General features: G+C 43.9%; 1 non-coding gene across 1 annotated transcript; it reads right to left on the bottom strand.

Annotated features, from left to right (window-relative positions):
* Positions 1-555: 555 nt before the first annotated feature.
* On the bottom strand, positions 556-664 carry LOC112930218 (U6 spliceosomal RNA). Its single transcript, XR_003237072.1, has one exon. It is a non-coding gene; the product is annotated as a U6 spliceosomal RNA (small nuclear RNA).
* Between the last annotated feature and the right edge of the window lie 10,809 nt (positions 665-11,473).

Below are 11,473 nucleotides of genomic sequence, written 5' to 3'. Positions count from 1 at the left end.
ATCCGGCATTTTCGTGACAGCTTGGGAATGACTTCTGTAGATTAGTAGTGACCTTCACCACCACCTAGAGCATCAGTATGAAGGTTCCCATGCTACTTATGAATAGACCCATCACAGCCACAGACCTGGTGAGGGGCAAGAGATGTGGTCTATCTCCATGGCCCCTGTTTGGATCCTGATACCACTGCTCTTCCATTCTTGTTCTGGATCTGCATGTTCTCTTCCTTTTTTTTTTTTTTTTTTAATTTTTATTTATTTATGATAGTCACAGAGAGAGAGAGAGAGAGAGGCAGAGACACAGGCAGAGGAAGAAGCAGGCTCCATGCACCGGGAGCCCGATGTGGGATCCGATCCCGGGTCTCCAGGATCGCGCCCTGGGCCAAAGGCAGGCGCCAAACCGCTGCGCCACCCAGGGATCCCTGCATGTTCTCTTCCTATTGCAGTCCTGCCCCTGCTCCCTGGCCTTGCTGAATGCCCTTGGCTTCTCTGATTTGGCCTTTTGGCCTCTTTAAGGGCCATCGCATGTTCTCAAGCTTGTCCTCTACCCATGCCTGGAGGGATTCTCTCTACCCCTCAGCTCTTGGACTGTCATCCTTGCACAGGGGCCATGCCAATCTTCTCTGTATCACTCCAATTTTAGTATATGTGCTGCCGAAGCAAGCACTTGGATTGTCACTTAATCTACCAGAATTCTAAAGATTTACCAATCTACCAGAATGGTAAAAGGTTTGGTTCCCTTTCAGCCTTGGTCTTGCCAAGTCCAATTTCAATCCCTGGTAACATGTGCATATTTCACTGAGGGATGTGAAGATCTCCACTGAGGCTCCAGACATTGCAGGAAAATTGAAAATCACTGCTCTCTCAGCAAAACCCCATAGCACATGCATATTATTCCTTATTGAGAAAAGGTGGTCGAAGGAAGTAGGGGAAAAAACCCCACTTATTTTGGACCCATTAGGTCTCACTCTGTGTGGGTGTGGCCAGTCTTTTAATACTCTAGGCTGTTAAATCATCATGTGTAAAAGAAAAAAAAAAAAGCATTAAGTGCCTCGTCATCAGGGCTGTTGGAAGTGATAGAGACAATAAAGAGTGACCTCTGGACTCCCAACCAAGAGGGCACTGAGTAATCACTGGTACCATCATACATCCATTCCAGGGCCACCACTGCATAGATCCCTGTCTAGTGGATCTTTTTCTGTAAAACTCTGTGCCCACAGCTACCTCTCTAAAACCCTCCCTTCACTCAATCCAGTTTTTGTGTTTACCCCACTGCTCGAGTCTGTTGCTTCTCAAAGTGTGGTCCTTGGGCAAGCAGCATGGTTCTCACTCCAGAGCTTATATGAAATACAGAATCTCAGGCCCTTCTTTAGACCTGATGAATCAGAATCTACAGTGAAACAAGATCCCTGGTGATTCTTGGGAAGTCTGGGAAGCACTGCTCTACTTTATTTTTCTCCAGTAAATCCCATCTGTAAGTTCTGTCCCATCATGCATGTTACCTGGTGTATTAGATTCCTGTTGCTGGTGTAACATATTATCACCAATGGAATGGTTTTTAAACCCACACATTTATTCTCTTGAGCTTCTGGAGGCCAGAAGTCCACAAGCAGATTCCTGGACTTAAAGCAAAGTGTTGGCAGCACAATGCTCCTACCAGAAGCTCCTGGGAAGAATCTGTTCCATTATCCTTTCCAGCTTCTAGAACCACATTCGTTGGCTTATGGCTCCCATCTTCAAAAACAGCAGGTAGCATCTTACTTCAGCCTTCACATGGCCTTGTGTCTTTCTTTTGCTTCCTCTTTTTAAGGACTCTTGTGGGTCCAAACAGATAATCCAAGATAATCTCCATATATGAAGATCCTTAGCTTAATCACATCTGCAAAGTTCCTTTTGTCATAAAGTAATGTTACATAATGTAACATTCAAGGTTCTAGGGGGAGGACATGGATATTTGGGGTGGGGCATTACACAGTTCACCATGCCTGGGGCTCTAATTTGGCACTTAGTAGGTCTCTCATAGAAGTTGGTTGGCTCCGCTATCATTTAGTGGATGTCACAATTAGTACATGCCAACCTGGACATGCCTTCATAGAGACACGCAACTAAATAAATTGGCTATAATTGATCTTAATCAAATATTAATGAACATATCCCTCAGGTTCATGTGTTTTCAATGGAAGAAGTAATTAACCTTCAAGGCATCACAAAAGAGGTGAACGAAGCCCTGATAAATGAATTGAAACTCAGCAGGTGACTGAGACAGGGAGAGACACTTCAAGCAGAGGGGAAGGCATGTGAATAAGCGTGAAGACATGAAATAGCAAAGCCCATGCAAGGAGCTATAAGTATAGGGGAAATAAAGCATCAGTGTGAAGCCAGGAAGATCAGAAGATGAAGCAAAGGCAGTCAGTAGGGATCACATGAGGAAGGGCTTTGAGTGCCTGACCAAGGAGATCAGTGACCATCCTGTAGATAAGCATTAAAGTGCTAAAATCAGGATATTGACAAAATCAGACATTGTTGAAGAAAGGTCATTCTGATAACTATGTGGAGGCTCTTTTGCAAAAGCTCAGCACAATTAAATTAACGTTCAGCTCATGGTAGGTGTTAGAACAAATATCTGCTCAATGTTTCTTATGCACCATCACACTCGAACTGCCATAGAAAAAGGGACCCAGAGTAACAAGATGTTCTGTTCCAAGCAGGTGCCACTCTGATCTGAGCGGGGGCACAACTGCTCAGTGGTAATCAACATGTGAGTTGCTGCTCAGTCCTTTTTAACTAAAGAGGGGACACCAGCGGGATTCCTGGGTGGCGCAGCAGTTTGGCGCCTGCCTTTGGCCCAGGGCGCGATCCTGGAGACTCAGGATCAAATCCCACATCGGGCTCCTGGTGCATGGAGCCTGCTTCTCCCTCTGCCTGTGTCTCTGCCTCTCTCTCTCTCTGTGACTATCATAAATAAAATTTTAAAAAAAAGGGGACACCAGGTATTAAATGGCAAGAATGTTTTTTGGCATAGTGTGCCCAGAAGGCACCCTGATTCCTTCAAGGCGAGCTCGGTCAGATCTCTGCTCAGTGCTTCTCAGACTCAGAAGATTTGTGCCGGCCATAGTCCTCTGACCTTTTGAATGGACATATCTGATGGTCAGCAGGATTAAGGAGCACCGGCCTAGCCACTTGAGTTGCTCTTTGATAGTGTGAGATTCAGGAACTATCTGGTTCAATGTAGGTAGACAACCATGAATTTTCCTGCCTTGCCTGGAGATGGAGATAACAAAGAAGAAGCTGCTGGTAACAATAATCATTCGATCACTTCCTCTGTGCCTAGCACTTGCCTTACCTACATTGCCTCTAGTCCTTGCAACAGTGTCCCTAAAACTTTTGAACGCCACCCACAGTAGAAAATTCATTTTATACCGTAATGCATTATACACATACATACGTGTAAACATTCCGTGAAACTACACACTGTGGGTAATCCATTATGGCATTTTCTATTCCATTTTTTCTATTTCATTTCATTTTGTATTTATATTTATTTATTTACTTACTTATTTAAGATTTTATTTATTTATTCACGAGAGACACAGAGAGAGAGAGGCAGAGGCACAGGCAGAGGGAGAAGCAGACTCCATGCAGGGAGCCTGATGTGGGACTTGATCCCTGGACTCCAGGATCAGGCCCTGGACTGAAGGCAGGGGCTAAACCGCTAAGCCACCCCATTTCATTTTTTGGGATGGGATCCCCATTTCATTTTTTAAATGTTGGTCATCATGTCCCAAATTGACTTAGTGATCTGCAGTTCAAGAGTAAAACATGAGTATGGTGGTTCCCCTATCTCCTAGCAAAATAATTGAAGATGGGATGCATTTAGCACCATTGCCCAGGGCAATGCAGATCCCAGTCTGCAGTTCCCATCCTATCATCCTGTGTCCCAAGGCACAGAGCCTCTGCTATTTGGAGAAATGCCTCAGTACAGCAGAGAAGGGATATAACAACAACCACAGCAGTGATATAACAAATATTAATAGCTAGCACCTTCTAAGCCCTGTCGACGCAATACCCAGCGTCCTAAGCTTCCTGATTCCAGTGATGGAGAAATAGCACCGAAGAGACAACACTGTGCAATGGAGCATGTACTGAACTGAGCACCCGAAGCCTTCCATTTGCTCCACTCTCAACCCTGACCTCCACTATCTAATTCCAACCTCGGATTACCTAACTGGATACGGGGACCGATTACTCACTAGATGCCAGCAAAAGCATCAACTAGTTATGTTAAGGATCAAAAGTGCGAAAGCCCTTCTTAAATTGTACAAATGTCAGTTCCTTACTTGCTTACCTTTCTTGAAAGGCCCACTTAGCAAAGAAGATGGAAAAATGCAAAGCCCTCAGCTTTGTCCTTTCATCAAAGAAGGCAAATATGAGTCATGGTGTTCCTTGCTTCAGGAAAAAAAAAAGCCTGATAGAACAGGGCATTTTGCCAAAAACAAAAAGCAAAACAAAATAAAAAGCCAAAAACAAAACCTTGTTTCCTTCCAAGAAAGGTAATGCAGCCGTCATACACCAAGCTGACACTTCAAGAGGGGATCGGTCCCTTCTAGAGACACGGAAGACGTCGGCACTGGCCCTGGAAACCCATGCCCACCATCACGCACCCAGAAAACTACAAGGATGTTGGATACCAAGTGGGCCTGGGAAAGTTTGTCTCTATCCATGAGACTTCTACCCATTCTTAGCTCTTCCAGCAAGGCCTTTGCTCATGAAAACTGGACGACAAAGGGATGGAAGTTGCATGAGAAATCCAGAACCCAATATCAGAAGGAAGAGCTCCATAGACACTTAAGAAATGGGCCCCAGATGGACACACACCAGAAGCTCTGCTATTGGAGCCAGCTGAGATTGGCACACAGAGGAAGCACTAAGTTAGACCATCCTTCAGGTGTGTCCCTACAGTTCCCTCTCACCTCCAACCTTTGTCTACACTGTTCCTTCCCCTGTGATGTCTGCTCCATGCCACCATCTCATCCAGCTGTGGGCTGTCCTTTCCCTGTCTCTATCTCTCTGTCTGTCTCTCTCGTTCCATAGCACTTCTTCTAGTACTTCAACTCAATTCAGTGGAAATACAAGTTCCAAGATCACACCAACACCAAATTTCTTTTTTTTTAAGATTTTATTTATTTATTCATCACATACACACACACACACACACACACACACACACACTTAGAGACACAGGCAGAGGGAGAAGCAGGCTCCATGCAGGGAGCCTGACTTGGGACTCCATCCCAGGTCTCTGGAATCAGGCCCTGGGCTGAAGGTGGCGCTAAACCGCTGAGCCACCCAGGCTGCCCCCAAATTTCTTAAGAAACATAATTGTATGAAGAAAAGAGTGTGGATTCAAATCCCACTCTGCCTCTTAGCAGCGGTGTAAGCAAATCCTATATACCATTCCACACGAGACCTGATGGGATAAAACCCAGGATTTGGGTCACAGTGCTGTTTTAATCCTGGTTCTAGAACATGGCACATAGCATGTAGTGCATTTGGGCAAGTTGCTAACAACTGTTAAGTCTTAGCATCCATACCTGTAAACTGAAGAAATGATAGTACCTTCTTCCTGGCGTAGCCCTGAGGATCGACAAGGTACTGGGGTGTGCACGATGGCACCATGGCTGCCTGAGGCTCAACTTCGCCATCTCTGGACCATTGTGAGGATGGAAGGAAAGGCTGTTGTGTGAGGTCCCTAGCACCATCCCCGGTAGTGTGAGCAGCTCAGTAGCTGCTCTCCCTGTGGTTGGCTAGGGAAAAGGGACACTCTCATGCCTTCTAGCTCATTTTGGGGAGTTCTCTCCATGCCTAATGATGTGCTTTGGCCATAGCAGGCACTAGGTTAGTATTTGTGAAAAGCAGAACACCACTTGGGGAGCAAGTTAACCAAGATCCAGCCAGCCCAAATCTCCTGAGCCCAAATCTTCCAGGAGCCAGGAAGATGCTATAGGGACTCAAATTGCATCTGGTGAGAAGTGTTCACAAGATGTAAGGGCCGGGTACTACAACTGGAATTTGGCAGGTTAATGCCTCACATCCCCTGAATCTATCCATCCATCCTTCCATCCATCCATCCATCCATCCATCCATCCCATTCATCCATCAATCCTCCCATCCATACATCCATACATCCATCCAGTCAGGCAGACAGTAATAAATGAGGCTACTCCTTCCTTTCTCTGAGTTTACTAAACTAAGGAGAACTTTGTATTCAACATTTCCCTCCGAAATATCAACTTGGCCAGATTCAAAGGCCTTCATCTGAGCATTCCAAAAAGCCAGAGTCATGAGGACGGACCACTCTTGCCAGACATTCTGAGAGCAATCAGCAGCACCACCGCTGACACAGCATTTCCTAGGCATACAACTTAATCAGCCCATGGCCCCATGGAAAAACACGGGGCATGAGGCCAGGTTCCTGCACTGTAGCCCCAAATGTTCTCAGTTTGCTGTGCACCTGTGGGTGAGTCATTTTACCTCTCTGAGCGGGCAATGCCATGCATGCTTATTTATATATAGATAGGACACCACTATAAGTAGAGCCCCCACACTCTGCTGGGTACTTTGTGTTCATTATCTCGTTTAATCTTTACAATAGCCCTGTGTTGGGATTTGACCCAGAGTTGATCTGACTTCAGATGCCATGTTTTTCAATTTTTCAAAAGCCAGTTGGCTTGTGTATCATCTCCATGATTTTTGCCATAAAAAATGCCATGTGGCACTCCCACTATTATTTTCAAACTTACATATACTTATTTTAAAGGAAAATATATTTCACTACCGTGGAAGGAAAACCAATATCACTTGAGAAGATCAACTCAAAATGAGGAATAAAACAATGCTATAAAATTCTACCCATTATTAGTGCTTACTAGTATGCATCCAGGGCTCCTCAGAAGACAGATGATACTTTCAAATGGGGAAACCAAGAGAATTTAACGGAGAGATTATTAACAAAGATGCAGACCAAGATTAAGGGAAATTAACCTGGCAAATGACAGGAGCAATGACCCACTAGAGTAGTCTTGATAGATTTAGCAAACAGAAACACAGGATATCCGATTAAATTTGAATTTCAGAAAGCAACAAATAGATTTTTTCTTAGTATAATTATGTCCATGCAATATTTTATGCCCATCTGTACCAAGGTTGTTTTTTGGAAATACAAATTTAACTGGACATCCTGCACTTTTCTGGCAACACTGCTCTAGGAGGGAAAGAGTAGGAGAAGTGGTTCTTAAAACACCACAGAGCATGGCATCTGGAGGAGAGCCCATGGGACAAGGGAAGGAGCTAAGGGAATGAAGATCTGAGCTCTTGCTTCTTCCCCAGGCTTCCAGTCACTTCTTGGTATTTCCCATTATTAGAAGAATCCAGAAACTACTGGGCAAGTGAACCTATTGACAGTCTTCCAGTGGTTTCTGTGGAGATCAGCCTCTCAGGGCATAGAGCAGGGCAGAAAAAGGAGAGGCAAACAGAAGATACCTAGCACAGGTATCTCAGTATCTCAAATATCCAGGATATTTGAGTCCCAAATCGAATTCCTTTTAGTAAAAAAAAAAAAAATTAGCAAGGGTTAGTTGCAGAGGTGTTAAATATTTGCTAACACCCAACCTGATACTTTCTCTTTAACTTAGCCAGAAGGTATGGAAAAAGAAAAAACTTCCTCATGAAGTGAGTGGTGTTATTTAATGTCATGGCCATGTACCACCTACGATTATCTTGTGCATGGCCCACACTTTGGGAAACCCTGTTATAAGGTCAACCACTGCAGGGGCAGGACTAGGGTCAGAGGATTGAGGCACTCACCTAGGATGCACAATTTAAAGCAATACCAAAAATGTAACCGACGCTAACAGTAGTCTAATGCGTGATTCCTAGAAATTGGAAAGAGTGCAAGTATCCATGAAAACCGAAACATCAATATTTTAATAAAGACAGGATCTGCCCCTGCGTTTGGAGAACTCATCCTAACTTGTGTCCTCCTAATCCAGGGTCTGTAGGTAGTATCTGTATTTGGTGGGTGTGGTAGTATCAATACTTTTCACATTAGGGAGTACTCTTTAATGCTACAAATTATTAGCATCTTATTTGAAGTTCCCAAAAATCCATGAGGGAGCCAGGAAAATAAAAATCATTCCTGTTTTAGAGTCATAGACAGGTAGTTTTTATCAGAGACCTGGGTTCAAAGCCTATATCTACCTCTTACAAGTGTGCAACCAGCGGTGATCTGCAAATTAACCTTCCCAGAGAATTCAGACCTTCACCAGCCTCACTACCCCCTTACTCTCTCTCTGCTGCAGAGCCCATTCAGCACCCTTGAAAGGTCACTTCTAGAATTTTCAGGGGGAGCCCCTCTTGATTGAAGACTCTTCATTTCCTACCAACCTAGTAGCTCTCATTCACTGTAAGAGGCTTTCACTTGTTGACTTATTTCCTTTCTTATCCGTGAAAGGAGAGTAGGGAAGGTTCACCGAGGGACTATACAACCATTTTCTGCTACATGCACAGAGAAGCCAAGAAAAGGAGGAGGAAAAAAGCAAATTTTTAGAGAGAAGCAAAGAGAAAGCACCCCACTGCCCCGAGAGACCTAGAAAATGCCTGGGTTCCAGACGTCTTCCTTGTTCCGGGGCCCCAGCCGCGCCTGGCATCCTTCCAAACACCACCAGCTTTTTCTTTAAGCCCATTGTTGAAGGTTTTCTTTTGCTTTTAAGACAGACAGTATTGAAAAAGCAAAAACCACTTCTGCAGCAAGCTAATTAATTCACCTATAGCTCTTGGAGTTTCCATGGCTGCCCTCCTATTCAGAGTGAATTTCCCCCACTCCAAACAAGAGGTAAAATTGAATTATGAGATTCGTAAAATATGCGAAATAAATATTCATCACTGCTTCATCTGCTTATTCAAAATCACTCCTGGATATTTACAGATTTTCTTGTATAGACTCTAAAGCGTATAATACTTTGGATTGCTCTGTACATTCTGAGCTTTGAACAAAGCAACAAAACACACCAAAATGTAGTTTTCAACTCTCTGAAAGACTCTGATTGCTGCCACCATAAATTTATTGTGGGTTCAGTGCTTTTGAGAAATATGACTCTTTGAAGAAAATGGCCTGGGGATTTGCAGATCAGACATGGGGTACAAATTCTAGTTCTGTCACTTATTTGCTGTGTGGTCTTGGGCAAGAAACTTAGTCTCTCTGGATCTTATAAATTTGAAATCTATAAAGTGGGAATAATCTTCTGGGAGTTCTAGAAGAATCAATTAAGATGTTATATATATGAAGGGGCACTGAAGTTAGCTCTAACATACAGGGTGCAAGAACATCACATTTGTTTCTCTAAATAAAATGTAGCCTAACAAACAGCCTTTTGCATCTCAGCTACAAACAAGTATTTACTTGTTTGTAGAATCAACATAGAAAAAAATCTATGCTGATTACCCATCCCACCAGGATGGCAGAAAGTACAGCAATGGAACTCTAGGGCCAACTTGTGAAGGCCCTGAGGGTCTTTCCAAGAGCAGAGCATTCATTCAGGAACCTCCTGGGCCTCATCAGTATGGTCCTATTGCTTCCAAGCACAGTATGAGTGCAAGGGCTCTGGCGAGGCAGAGGGTCCTGGTAGCTGGAGCTCAGCCCCCTCTGAGCTTCCTCCTCACAGCTACTTTCCCCGGGGAGGGGATCGGTGACCTCTCTCCTGTGCTGGGAGAGGGTAGAGTGGGGGTCTAGATCACCCATGGAATGCGCAGCCCTCCCTCAGTCCTAGAAAAGAGTCTCAACACCCGCCTACGACCTGGCTGCTTCTGCCTCCCTAACCTCCTAACCCTGGAATCTTCTCTTTCCCTCAGAGACATTTTGACTCTATGCAAACATGCAGGCCAGAGGTGATAGACTCAGCCCACAGATGTGTTTTACTCTATTTTACAAATTAAATTTGTTGAGATTTTAAAATGGGGTGAGAATCAACTTTGGTACATACACACAATGGATTACCGAGCAGCTGTAAAGAGAAGTAGGAATGATCTCCATGAACGGATTATAGAGTGACTTCCAGGAGAGATTGTTAAGTGAAAAAAAGGAAAGATCCAAAAGGCGCATACAGAATGTGTTAGAAGAGACAAAAAGAAAACAAACATGTATGCACTAATCTTTTCCAAAAAGACAACAAAGATAAGCCCAAAAACAATGAACTTGGTTACCTGCAGGGCTCGGATAGGAGGAACAGGGCGGGAAGAGATGCAGAAGGGAGTCGACTTCCCTAAGCATACCTGTTTTTTGTATCGTTTTGACTTTTGGAAGGATGTTAATGCTGCACATATTCAAAAAATAAAGTGAAATCCATAAGGATGACCAGGAAGGAGTGGTCCGATGTTACGCAACCTAGTGTCAGTCGGCTGCTTACACATCCGCCAAACAGTCCTTCATCTTGGGTTTGGGTTAGACCATCCAGGCCATACCAACCCTAGGGCCAATGGCTTCCCTATGTCATCATTTTAGCACCAACTCTCCAGCAAGTGAACAGCGATGAGATCTTCCAACTCTAAGCATCTGAGGTCACGCTTTAGCACTACTTATTTTACAGTTAGAAGATTAAAATTATTTTCTTCCTTTTTAAATTCTCCCTATCTCCTCCATCCACTGCCCTTGTGTCTCTAGTCCTTTATCTCTCCCCACTTTCCTGTGAAGGGAGAGTTTTTCCTTTTCTTTTTTCCTTCCTTCCCTCTCTCCCACCCGCCCTTCCTCCCTTCTTCCCTTCCTTTCTTTTTTTCTGGGTGAGCTCACTGGGAATGAAGATGCATGTTCCTCTTGGACCCTGCAGGTGAAGCATCTTCAGTGTAGCTGGGGCCTCTCTGCTGCCACCTGTAACCTGCCCTCTGTGCTGTCCCAGAGGACTTTACCTCTTTCCCCCCCTCCCCCCCACCTTGTGTCCTTTTACCAAATACCATCTATTTGCCGAGGCTTGGTACATTGTCTGTCCCAGGGGAAGGGCGAGGAAGGAAGTAATTCCACCTCAAGGGTAAATATTTTGGGATGTTTAAAAATCTGATAGATTTTTAATTTTAATTTTAAATTTAATTTTAATTTAATTTAATTTTAAATTCCTGCCTTCCCCCCAACCCCAGAAAAGGATCTCGAAGCCAGACAGAACTTTGGGAAATGAAAAACATAGGTGAAAGAGTCCTTCAGAAGATCCTTTGGGACTTGGTGACAGATGGTGTGATGAACATATATGGGTTTTGGAACCAGTCAACCTGGGTTGTACCCAGTTTTTCCATTCTCTGGTGTGTGTATCTCAGTTTCTTATAAGTGACAGTAAAACTAAGATAAATCTACTTTCTACTCCATAGATAATTGAGTCAATTAATGAGACGATATATATATATATATATATATATATATATATATATATATATATAA

The sequence above is a fragment of the Vulpes vulpes genome, chromosome 12 (genome assembly GCF_048418805.1).
Source record: "Vulpes vulpes isolate BD-2025 chromosome 12, VulVul3, whole genome shotgun sequence".
NCBI classification, from domain to species: Eukaryota; Metazoa; Chordata; class Mammalia; order Carnivora; family Canidae; genus Vulpes; species Vulpes vulpes.
Note: the sequence above shows the minus strand (reverse complement) of the source record. Positions and strands in the feature narration are given on the sequence as shown.